The following is a 12,217-nucleotide window of genomic DNA, read 5'->3' as shown; positions in this document are numbered from 1 at the left end:
GGTGGGGGGGGAGGACCACGGGGATATGACACAGGCACCAACAACATCTGCCACACTTGCTGTGTAACCTGGAGCAACAACTTACCTGAGTCCGTTTCCTCATCTATAAAATGAGGCAAAAGTCACATGCCTCACACAGTTGTCTGAGGATTCAATTTGCCAGTGAACAAAAAGTACCATGTGTTCTGCCCATCATCAAGTTTGGCTGAGATGCCATGTATTAAGGTCGATACCACTACACTATCCATCCTTTCATAGCTTGATGTTTTGTACATTCTGTGCTTATGCTAAGTCAATGGACCATCTCAAGTTGAGAGAAGTAGGAGATTTAAGTGAAGGAAAAATTTAGGGAAGTGAAATGAGAGTTAGGGGTCATTTTTTCCCCAAAGACAAGTTGTTTCAGCTCTATTCGTTGAAAGACTATATTTTCCACATGGAATTACCTTGACGCCCCTGTCAAAAAATCAATTTGCCTTCTACATGAGGGTCTACATGTGGATTCTCTGTTCTGTTCTATTTATCTATTTATCTCTCACGACAATACCACTCTTTATTTACAGTAGTTAATATCGTAGTTTAATAATAAATATTGAAATCAAGTAGGGATAGGTCTTCCAATTTTACTTGTTTTTTAATAGACTTTAAGAATAATTTTAAATTAACAGAAAATTAAGAGATTAGCATAAAGGTACCATATTTCCCTCATATAGTTTCCCCTATTATTAACTTCTTACATTAGTATTGTACAGCCATTACAATTAATGAACTAGTAGTGATACACTATTATTAGCCAAAGTCCCATGGTTTATTCCATTTTCTTCCATTTTCACCTAATGTCCTTTTTCTGTTCTAGGATCTCAAATAGAAAACCACACTACTTTTAGTTTTCATGTGTCCTTAGAGTCCTCTTAGCTTGACTCTTTTTCAGACTTTTCTAGTTTTTTGGTGGCCTTGACAATTTTGAAAATTGCTGGACGGGTATTTTGTGGGATGTCCCTTTACTGCAAATTATCTGACGTCTTCCTCATGATTACACTGGGGTCATGGATTTGGAGGTGGAAGTCCACAGGCATCAAATGACATTTTCATCACATCGTGTTAAAGACACATAGTTTCACTGTGGATATTGGTCACCTGGATGAAGCAGTGTTTGTCAGGTCACTGCAAAGTTACTTTTCCTCCATTGTATGCTGTACTCTGAAAGGAAGACTCTGGCACGCACAGCCCACACTAAGGAGTAAAGAGATTCCTTCTCCTTAGGGACACAGAATCTACAAAAATTTTTAAATTTATTTTATTTTATTATAGAGATGTGAGGTACAAATAAAGGTTAACTACACAAGCAGGCTGCGTGCAGGTGAAGTCTTGGCCTCCAACTGGCCCTCATTCCCCTGATGTAGGACCAGGTACCATCTGTGTTATTACGTGCCTGCTACCCTCCTCCCTCCCCTAGAAGTGCCCAACAACTGCTGATCTCTGCTTTATGCTGATGTGACTAATGTTCATGGCCCACTTGTGAGTGAGAACATGCAGTATTCAGTTCTTTCTTCCTGTGATAGATCATTAAGTATGATAGTCCCCAACTACATGCAGTTTGCTGCAAAGTCCATGATTTTGAACCTACATAATTATTTAGAATTCTTCTGCACAGGAGAGTTGTCTGTTCTTCCCTATTTGTTAATTTACTCAATCATGTATTAAATTAGTAGGGACTCTTGGATGTTTACTTTACTTGGGTTACAATCCAGCATACCTTGCTGCTCAAATTGTTCCAGCTTTGGCTACTGAAAGCTCTTTCAGCTGGCTCCTGTGCCCCCTCAATGGTTTTGAAATGCCCCCTAAATGGTTTTGCTTTTCCTCCTTACTTTCTGCCACTAAAAGACGACCTAGGCTCATCCTGAGTATTTCCTGCTCCCATCTTAGAATTAGCAGTTTCTTCAAGGATCTCTGTTTCCCTTGACTGGAAGATGGCATAGAAACCATCTGAGCAATAGGTGTGCTTGTTGCTACCTTGTCTTCTTGCTAAACATTATTTTGACCATTTAAGGTTCTTCGTCTTTCCATACAAATTTTAGAATCAGTTTGTCAGTCCCTTCAAATGAGCCTGCCAGGATTTAGACTGAAATTGAATTGAATTTGTAAAATAATTTGGAGAGAATTGTCATTCTAATATTAAGTGTGCCGATCCATGAACATGATATATCGTTCTATTTATTAAGGTCAATTTTAACTTCCCTCAACAATATTTTGTAGTTTGGAGAGTACAGATGCTACATAGTTTTCATTAAATATATTTCTAAGCATTTTATCATTTTGATGTTATTAAAATTGAAGGTTTTTTGTTCTAGTTTCTCATTGTATATAAAGTTGCTTTTGTATATTGACTTTGTATCCTACCACTTGATAAATTCAATTAATTTTGGTACTTTATTGGATATTCCTTAAGATTTTCTCCTTAATGATCAGGTTGTCTGCTAATAAAAACAATCTTACTTCTTCCCCAATCTTATGACTTTTATTTCTTTGCTTTATCACACCAACTAGTATGTCCACTAAAACCTTAAATATAAATGTGGAGAGCAGACAGCCAGCCTTTGCTGTCTTCTGATTTTCAGAGGAGAAGTATTATCTTTCATCGCTGAATGTAATGTTAGCTGTAGTGTTTTTATGGATGCTATTTATTACATTGAGGAAATTTCCATTCCTGGTTTGTTGAGTTCTTACCATGAATGTGTTTTGAATTTTGCCAAATTCCTTCTCTGCATCTATTGAGATCATCAAATGGATTTTCTCCTTTTTTCTTTAATATGGTGAATTTCATTGACTAATTTTTCAGATGTGATGCCAACAGTGCATTCTTTGGACAAACCTCATTTGGTCTTAATGTATTACCCTTTGTGTAAGTTGCTGGATTTAATTTTGCTAATATTTCATTAAGGTTTTTTTAATTAAGGATTTTCAGTCTTTGGTTATGAGGAATATTGTAGTTTCTTTTTCATGTGATGTTTTTGTCTTGGTTTTAGTATCAGGGTAATACTAGTCTCATAAAATTATTTGGATGGTGTTCCTCACTGCTCTATTTTCTTGGTATTAGTTCTTCCTCCAGTGTTTGCTGGAATTCACCAGTGAAGTCATCTGGACCTGGAGTTTCCTTTCTGGAAAGGTTTTTTAATTGCAATACAATTTTTTTTTTTTTTTTACTTGCAATTGTGGCCAAAAAAAAACAACATAAAATTTACCATTTTAAGTATATGGTTCAGAAGTGTTACGTCTATTCCCATTGCTGTGCCTCAGGTCACTACAACTCTTTCATCTTGCAAAACTGAAACTCTGCACCCATTAATCATCTCCCCATTCCCCATCCCCAGCCTCTGGCAACTGCCATCTACTTGGTTTCTATGAGTTTGACTCTTTCAATGCATCAGATGAGTGGGATTATACTGTATATTAGGGCGGGGGGGAGACAGGTTTAATTCATTTAACATCACATCCTCCAGGCTCATCCATGTTGTTGTGTGACAGGATTTCCTTATTTTTAAGGTTGAACGATATTCTGTTATATATATACATTACATCTTCTTCAACCATACATGGGTATTTGAATAGCCTCTGCTGCTTGGCTGCTGTGAATGATGCTGCGGTGAACAAGGTGTGTAAATATCTCTTAGAGATCCCAATTTCAATGCTTTTGAATATATACCCAGAAGTGGAATTGCTGGGTCACATGGTAATTTTATTTTTAATTTTATGAGGAACCTTCACAGCATTTTCAATAACAGCTGCTCCATCCTACATTCCCACAACAATGCACAAGGGTTTCAATTTCTCCATATTCTCACAAACGTGTCATTTTTAAAAAGTGACCATCCTAGTGAGTATGAGGTGATATTCCATTGTGATTTTGATTTGCATTTCTCTAATTATTAGTGACATTGAGTATCTTCTTATACACTTGGCCATGTGTATATCTTCCTTAGAGCAATGTATATTCAGGTCCTTTGTCCATTTTTAATTGGATTGTTTGGTTTTCTGTTGTCATTAAGTTATAGGAATTCTTTATGTATTCCAGAAATTAACACCTTATCAGATACATGATTTGTAAGCACTTTCTCCCATTCTGTAGGTTGCCTTTTCACCCTGTTTCTTTTGAAGCACAGAAGTTTGGGAGCTTTGTGTAGTCCCATGGGCCCATTTTTGCTTGTGTGGCCTTTTGGTGTCATATCCAAGAAATCGTTACTAAAGAAGATTTCCCCCTATGTTTTCTTGTAGGAGTAAAGTTTTAGGTCTTAAGTTGAGGTCTTTAATCCATTATGAGCTAATTTTTGTATGTGATGTAAGGTCCGGGTCCCACCTAATACTTTTTGTGTGAATATCCAGTTTTCCCAACACTGTTCAAGAGACTGCCCATTCCCCCATTGAGAGGTCTTAGCATCCTTGTCAAAGATTATCAGATGATACATTCAGAGCTCTCTATTCTGTCCACTGGTCTATATGTCTGTCCTGATGCCAGTACCACACTATTTTGATTATTGTAACTTTGTAATACGCATTTAACTCAAAAGTCAGGAATTGTGGGGTCTTCAACTTTATTCTTCTCTTTATTTTTTTTTTTATTATTCCTTAAAATGGAGATGAGGGTCTCACTATGCTGCCCATGATGGTCTCTAACTCCTTGCCTTAAGTGATCATTCATCTTCAGTGCCGGGATTACAGGTGTGAGCCACCACATTCAGCCTATTCTTTTGTGGCCTAGTCAAAATCCTTTGACTAATCACTATCCTTTGACGTTCCATATGAATTTTTATAAGTATAATTTTGTAATAATTTATTTCATTGCATTCTATCTTTTCTGAGATCAGTTTCAGCAATTTGTGTCTTTGAAGAAATTATTCCATTTGGTTGTCAAATTTGGTTGTCAAATTTATTGACATGTGACTTTAAAGGGAAACTTACAAAATTAAGAGTAAATCATTTTTCTTTTTTATTGACAGCTACCTGAAACCTAATTCACACCACTACACAATACTTCCATGCAACAAACATGCACATGTACCCACTGAATCTAAAATAAAAATGGAAAAATATTTTAATTGTGAAAAAAATTTATTGACATGAAATCATTCTTAATATTTCCTATTTTTTTAATGTCTGCAGTGTCTATAGCATTGTCCCCTTTTTCCCTGATATTTGTACTTTGGGTTCAGGTATTTGTAACAGAGTTCAGTCATATTTATAGCATAGTTCCCTTCCTTTACCTGCAGTTTTGCTTCCTGTGGTTTCAGTTGCCCATGGTCAACGGCAGTCCAAAAATATTAAATGGAAAATTCCGGAAAGAAATAATTTGTAAGTTTTAAGTTGCATGCCAGATACACCTCATGCCATCTCATTCCGTCCTTCCCAGGATGTGAGTCATTTATTAGTCCAGTGTAACCACACTCTCTATGCTCAGGCACATTAGTCACTTAGCAGCCATCTTGGTTATCAGATGAACTGTGGTGGCAACACAGTGCATGTGTTCAAGGAGCTTTTATTTTACACAATCACGATCCCAAAACTCAAGAGCAGTGATGTTGGCATGTTGTTACAATTGTCTTATTTTATTCTCATCTCTTACTGTGCCTAACATAAATTAAACTTCATCATAGGTATATATGTATAGGAAAAAAAATACATAGTACATATAAGGTTTGGTATCATTCATAGATTCCGGTCCCCCTTATCCACCAGGATCTTGAAATATCTCCCTGGTGGATAAGGGGGACAACAGCTGTATATTTACAAAGTTGAAAAGCCATCATACAACTTGTGGCCATTTGTGGCTGACTTCTTTCTTTCTTTTTCTTTTTCTTTTTGAGTTGGAGTCTCACTCGGTCGCCCAGACTGGAGTGCAGTGGCCGCTCCCAGCCACCGCAGCCTTCCGAGTAGCCGGAATTACAGGCGTGTGTTACCACACCCGGCTGATTTTTTGATTTATTGTAGAGATGAGGTCTCGCTGCCCAGGCAGGTCTCGAACCCGTGGGCTCAGGCAATCCACTCACCTCAGCCTCCCAAAGGCGCGGGATTACAGGCTGAGCCACGGCTGGCCTCTTTCAGTGAGCGTAAGTTCTTCAAGATTCGCCCATGTTGCAGCATGTGACAGTGCTTTACTCTTTTTTGTTGCCGAATGGTATGTGTGTGTGGATGCATGCCGTTCATCCATTCAGCAGTTGACAGGCATGTGAGTTGCTTCCACTTTTTTGCTATTATGAATAATGCCACCACGAAAATTCATATGTTCATTTTTGTGGGCATGTTTTCATTTCTCTTGGTAAATAGCTAACAGTAGAGTTGCTGAGTCATGTGGTAACTCTCTGTTTAACATTTTCAGGAACTACTAAAATATTCTTCAAAATGGCTACACTCTTTTATATCCCCACCATCATTGTATGAGGGATCCAAATTGTCCACATCATCTGCAACACTTACCACCTGTCTTTTTCATTATAGCCATTCTAGTGGGTATACAAGGAGGGACTCAAGAAATGGAATTTATTTATTAAAAATTGTGCATTTATTCTTACATGTTAAACTTTAGTCAACTTCAAAGTACTCTCTGTTTGATACAGTGTACCTATCAAGATGCTTTTTCCACTGCTCAAAACAGTTTTTGAACTTGCCCATTTTGATGCCTTTTAATGTTTCTGCCATTTTTTGTTTCACCTCTTCTACATTGACAAACATTTCCCTTTGAAGATTTTTCTCATCTGGGAAAACAAAACCAAAAGTAGCTCAGGACAAGATGGGGTAAGGAGGGAGATGTGATATGGGGGATCATGTCATTTTTGGTCAAAAACTGCAGAACACTCAGCATGGTGTGGGCAGGTGCGCTGTCATGGTAGAACTAGTCATCTGTTTGCCACAACTCAGGACGTTTCTTCTGCAAACCATGACACTGTCTTCTCAAAACTTCCAGATAAAAATTTTAGTTGACCATTTGATCCAATGGAACAAATTCCAGGTGTACTACAAGAAGCCTGCCCTCCAAAAGATAATTCTGGGGGGTTGGGGGTTCCCCTTATATAGTGGCATCTCAATGTGATTTTTATTTGCATATTTCTAATGAGTAATAATGTTAAGCACCCTTTTATGAGCTTATTGCCCATTTGTAAGTCTTCTTTAAAGAAACTATTCAAATCATTTGCCCAGTTTTAGTTGAATGATTTGTCTTCTTTCTGAGTTGTGAGAATTCTTTATTTCATCAGGATACTCATCCCCTACATGATTTGCAAATACATTCTTTCAGCTGCCTTCATGATTTTGATGCTGTCATTTGAAGCATAAGTTTTCAATTATGAAGAAGTCCAATATATCAGGGGTCTTTTTCCTTTTACCCTTTTATTTTTGGTGTTATATCTAAGAAATCAATGCCTAGCCCAAGGTCACAATTATTTCATCCTATGTTTTCTTCTAAGAATTTTTACTAACCCACAATCACAAAAATGTATTCTTATGTTTTCTTCTAAAAGTTTTCTAGTTTGGCTCTTACATTAAGGTCTAAGATCAATTTTAAATAAATCTGTGTTTGTAGTATGCAGCAGGAGTCTAAACTCATTCTTTTGTATGTAGATATCCAGTCTTCAAGCTCCATTTGCTGAAAAGGGTGTACTCTCCCCCTTTCAATTTCCTTGGCATGCTGTCAAAAACAAATTGATCATAAATGTAAGGGTTTTTTTTTCCAAACCCACAATTCTGTTCAATTAACTGATGTGTATATCCTTATGCCAATATCATGCTGCCTTGATCAGGGTAGCTTTGTAGGCTTTGACACTGGGAAGTGTATGTTCTTTAACTTTGTCCTTTTTCAAGATCGTTTTGCCTAGTCTGGGTCCTTTACATTTCTGTAGAAAGTTTAGGTTCAGTTTATCAATTTCTGCAAAAAGAGCCAGCTGGGACTTTGACAGTGACTGTGTTTAGTCTGTAGATCCATTTTGGAAGTTTTGCCATATCCATGACATTATGTCTTCCAATCCAAGAAGGTGAGACATATTTTCATTTCATTAGAGTTTAAATTTCTCTCATCAAGGTTTTGTACAAGTGTTGCTTTTCTTTTGTTGAATTTATTGCTATTTTAATCTTTCATATTACATTATTATTATATTTTCCTAATTTATATGTAATTATATCTTCACTTTCACTTTCGGGTTGTTCCTCACTATTGTTTGGAAATGCCATTGACTTTTGTACCCTGCAACCTCACTAAACTCATGTATTGCTTCTAGTAATTGTCTGGTGAGTTCCTTAGGATTTCCGTCCATGACCTTGTCACCTGTGGGAAGTGATAGCCTGACTTCTTCCTTTCAAACCTGGATGCCTTTTCACTCTTTTCCTACCTGCACTGCTAGAACCTCCGACACAACATTAACACCAAGTGGCAAGAGTAGACACACGCGTGTCTTGACCCTGATCACAAGGGAAGGGTTCAGTCACTCCCACGAAGTGTGACCTTGACTAAGGCTTTTCTCAGATGCCTCTCACCAGACTCACACATGGGTTCAGGACTCAGTGGGAGACATGGGTCATCAGGATTCAGGGTCCCCTCTCTAGCGTCTTCCTTCCCAGGACCATCCCCTTTTCCCCTACAACCATCTCTCTTCTGATTTCTCAGGCCAGAGACGCTGCCATGTTTCTGCCAGTTCCCTGACACCTGGCACCACACTGACTGCAACCACCCTGAAGCAGCAAGTAAACGCAGGCACCCCTAAATTCCTCTCCTCTATGTGTGGACCTCCTACTAGAACCTTCTTAAACGTCTATTCACTCACTCTCTGGGGCCTCAGGCAGCTGCTTTCTTAAAGCTTACACCAGTTTTCTGGAGGAAGGTCGGCTGAGTAGGATTTTACTCAGACATGACTGGCCGTGAAAGTCAGATATTTAGCATGTACGCTTTCAGGAAATTCTTATCCCAAGAGTTTGATGACCACATCTCAGTGTCTGGAAGTCACAAATGTGTTTAGGTCCTGGCAAGAAACCGGGAGGACAGCAAGATTCCTTTTACATGTGAATAAGATTCTTAGGGAAAAGACACACTTCTCAGCATGTGCTCGAGAAACTTCCTCTCCTAAGTCAGAGGAAAGTAACCAGGCAGAATACGCAATTACATTGACTTCTTTGACAACAAAATAAGAAATTAAACTGATGTCAACTTTATAGCCAGCAATACCCCCAGATCTTTTTCACCCAAAGGAATAATCCAAGAATGGTAATAAGACAAATTCTCTTCTTACTGAGGTGAGGTTCACATAACAGAAAATTAACTATTTTAAAGTAAACAATTCAGTGGCATTTTTTACATTCGCAATGTTGTGCAACCACCACTTCTATCCAGTTGCAAATCCTTTGCATCACCTCCCCCCCGCCAAAAAAAAACCCCTATGCCCATTAAGCAATTATTCCATTGCCTTCTCGTTCCCTACCCAACTCCTGGCAGCCATCAATCTGCCTTCTATCTTTATGGATTTACCTCTCTGGATGTCTTATGTACATGGAATCATATGATACGTGACCTTTCGTATGTGACTTTTTTTACCAGGAATAATGTTTTGGAAGTTCGTCAGCATGTAGCACATATCAGTACTTCATTCCTTTCTATGGCTGACTAATATTTCATTGTAGGTATATACCACAACTGGTTTATCCATTCATTCACCGAAGGACATGCAGGCAGTCTGCATCATTTGGTTGCTGTGAACAGTGCTGCTATGAACATGAACATTTTTCCACTTTTTTGTAGTACGTGATGACAATGGTCAATTTTAAGTGCATATTTCAGTGTGCTGAGTACATTCACAGTGTGGTACAACCATCACGACTATCCATCTCCAAGCCTCTTCATCTTCCTTCACTGAAATTCTGCATCTGATAAATACTAACTTCCTCTCTCTTCTCCCCTCAGCCCCTGGTAACCAGCCTCTATTCTGTCTCTATAAATCGGACTACTCTGGGTATCTCATATCAGTGGAATCATACCACAGTGGTCCTTCTGCATCTGGTTTATTTCATTTAGCATAAAAATTTCAAGACAAACATCAACATTGTTTATCAAATAAAAACTGCGCATTTAAAGGAGACAATTCAGCCAGGCTCAGTGGCTCAGCCTGTAATCCCTCGCCTTGGGAGGCTGAGGTGGGTGGATTACCTGACCCCGCGGGTTCGAGACCTGCCTGGGCAACTTGGTGAACCCTCATCTCTACAATAAATCAAAAAATTAGCCGGGTATGGTTGTGCGTGCCTGTAGTTCCAGCTACTAGGAAGGCTGAGGCGGAAGTATCGCCAGAGCCCAGCAGGTCGAGGCTGTGGTGGCCAGGAGCGACCACTGCACTCCAGTCTGGGCGACAGAGTGAGACTCCAACGCAAAAAAATAAAAATAAAAAATAAAAATAAAGTAGACAATTCAGTGGCATTTTTCACAGTCACAATGTTGTGCAACCACCACTTCTATCTAGTTCCAAACCATTTTCATCACCCCCCCAAAAAAACTATTTCAAGCGCAAAAACTATTTAAGTTTGACACTTATGAATACAATAGTTGTCATAGTTGTAATCAAGCAGCAAAGACATCACCCACGCCATGTACGAAGCAAGCACCTCCTGCTGGCATCACCTCATTTGGTTCTCACAGTCTCTCTGTGAGACAGGCCTTACAGAGGAAGGAGGGACCAGAGGCCAGGGACTCGTCCAAGGACACACAGCCTGAAACCCAACAAGCAGCACACACACTCAGGCCTTCCAGACTTCAGTCCTTTCTAATTCACAGGATCAGCTGTCGCCCAACTAGCTTAAAAGAAGGGTCCAGACAAGGAGAAACCCAAGGAAGGCTCCAAGGAGAAGAAAGATCTCAACCTGGAACTCGATAAGCGGGTTTTGCTAGGAAGAGGAGGAGCACAGAGAGGGCATTCCAGGCCACCAAGGGCAGAGATGAGCTGGGAGGGGACTGGACAAGGAAACAAGAGGCAGGAGGTGACCAGGAACCACAAGCATCCTGATTTGAAAAGAGCTTAGAAGAATCTTCTCTTTCATTTCCACCTAGAATGGATCATCTTAAACAAGGACTTTTGTTCACCAGAGTAGATGGATACACAGAATTTCAGCCAAAAGCTACATGTGCCTGAGAACTTCCTATTGGCATCACTGAGCTTGTCCCTTCCCACCTCACCCTGGACGTGGAAGGAGTGAGGTGTCATTTAATACATGACAAAGTCCTGACTGAAACCAGACAAGTACTAAAGTGAATTTGAGTCATTTATTCAATAACTGCTGCTATACACCACCTGTGCTCTTAAGATCAAGTTCCGCAGAAGAGAAAATAACCAAAACAAAAATACCTTCAGCTATGAGTGCTAACCTACCCACAATTTTCTAGAGTTTGTTTCATTCTTTTCCAAAAAAACATACTTCATCCTTATCTTTATTTTATAGAACATCTCTTCAAAAGGAAAAAAAACCTTATGGCTTTGCTCACTGTCTTTGGCAATATTACTAAAGGTATAAACGCATTTAGATTAACAATCACTCCTACCAAAAGAATTTTTTTAACTACCCAGATTGTCTATTGCTGAAGTAAAAAGAAAAATCAAGAGGAGCGAAAGAAGGCATTTATAATTTGTGGATACCAACCACCCAGAAGCAGAAGGATCATAATTTGGCTCTAGTGAAAAGATTTGGTCTATTAAGATTAAATGACAAAGGCTTCTTTGGACAACTCTGTATGTCAGTTAATGAAGTATCAAAATAATGCCAACATATGAATCAATGAAAAAGAAACATTTTAAATATCACAGCCTCAACAGTGGAAATCCAGCAAGCTCACACATTTGAAAAACAAACATACCAAGGTTCATCTCTCCCTGAGAAGAGTTTTCTCTTGTCAGAGATAAGAGATAACTTATTAAAAGAAATTGATTTCCCTTAAACCCCTTATAACAGAAAACAGGAGGAAAACATTGTAGTATGCACTGAATTTTCTATACAAAATGTACTTTTTAAAAAAATAAAGACATTCAAATGGAAAGTTTTGATTACAAATAGCAGGGCACCAAAGAATGTGAACACAGAAAGTTCATGTCTAAACTCTAAGCCACTTATGATAAACACTTACATAAGAGAAAAAATAAACTTTCAGTTCATTCTACCCGGTAAAGAATGTAGGGGACACAGCTGAGACTCCTATTTACCCAGTATA

Source organism: Carlito syrichta, unplaced genomic scaffold (genome assembly GCF_000164805.1).
Source record: "Carlito syrichta isolate Samal-C Ts95f unplaced genomic scaffold, Tarsius_syrichta-2.0.1 Scaffold307934, whole genome shotgun sequence".
Taxonomy (NCBI): domain Eukaryota; kingdom Metazoa; phylum Chordata; class Mammalia; order Primates; family Tarsiidae; genus Carlito; species Carlito syrichta.
Note: the sequence above shows the minus strand (reverse complement) of the source record.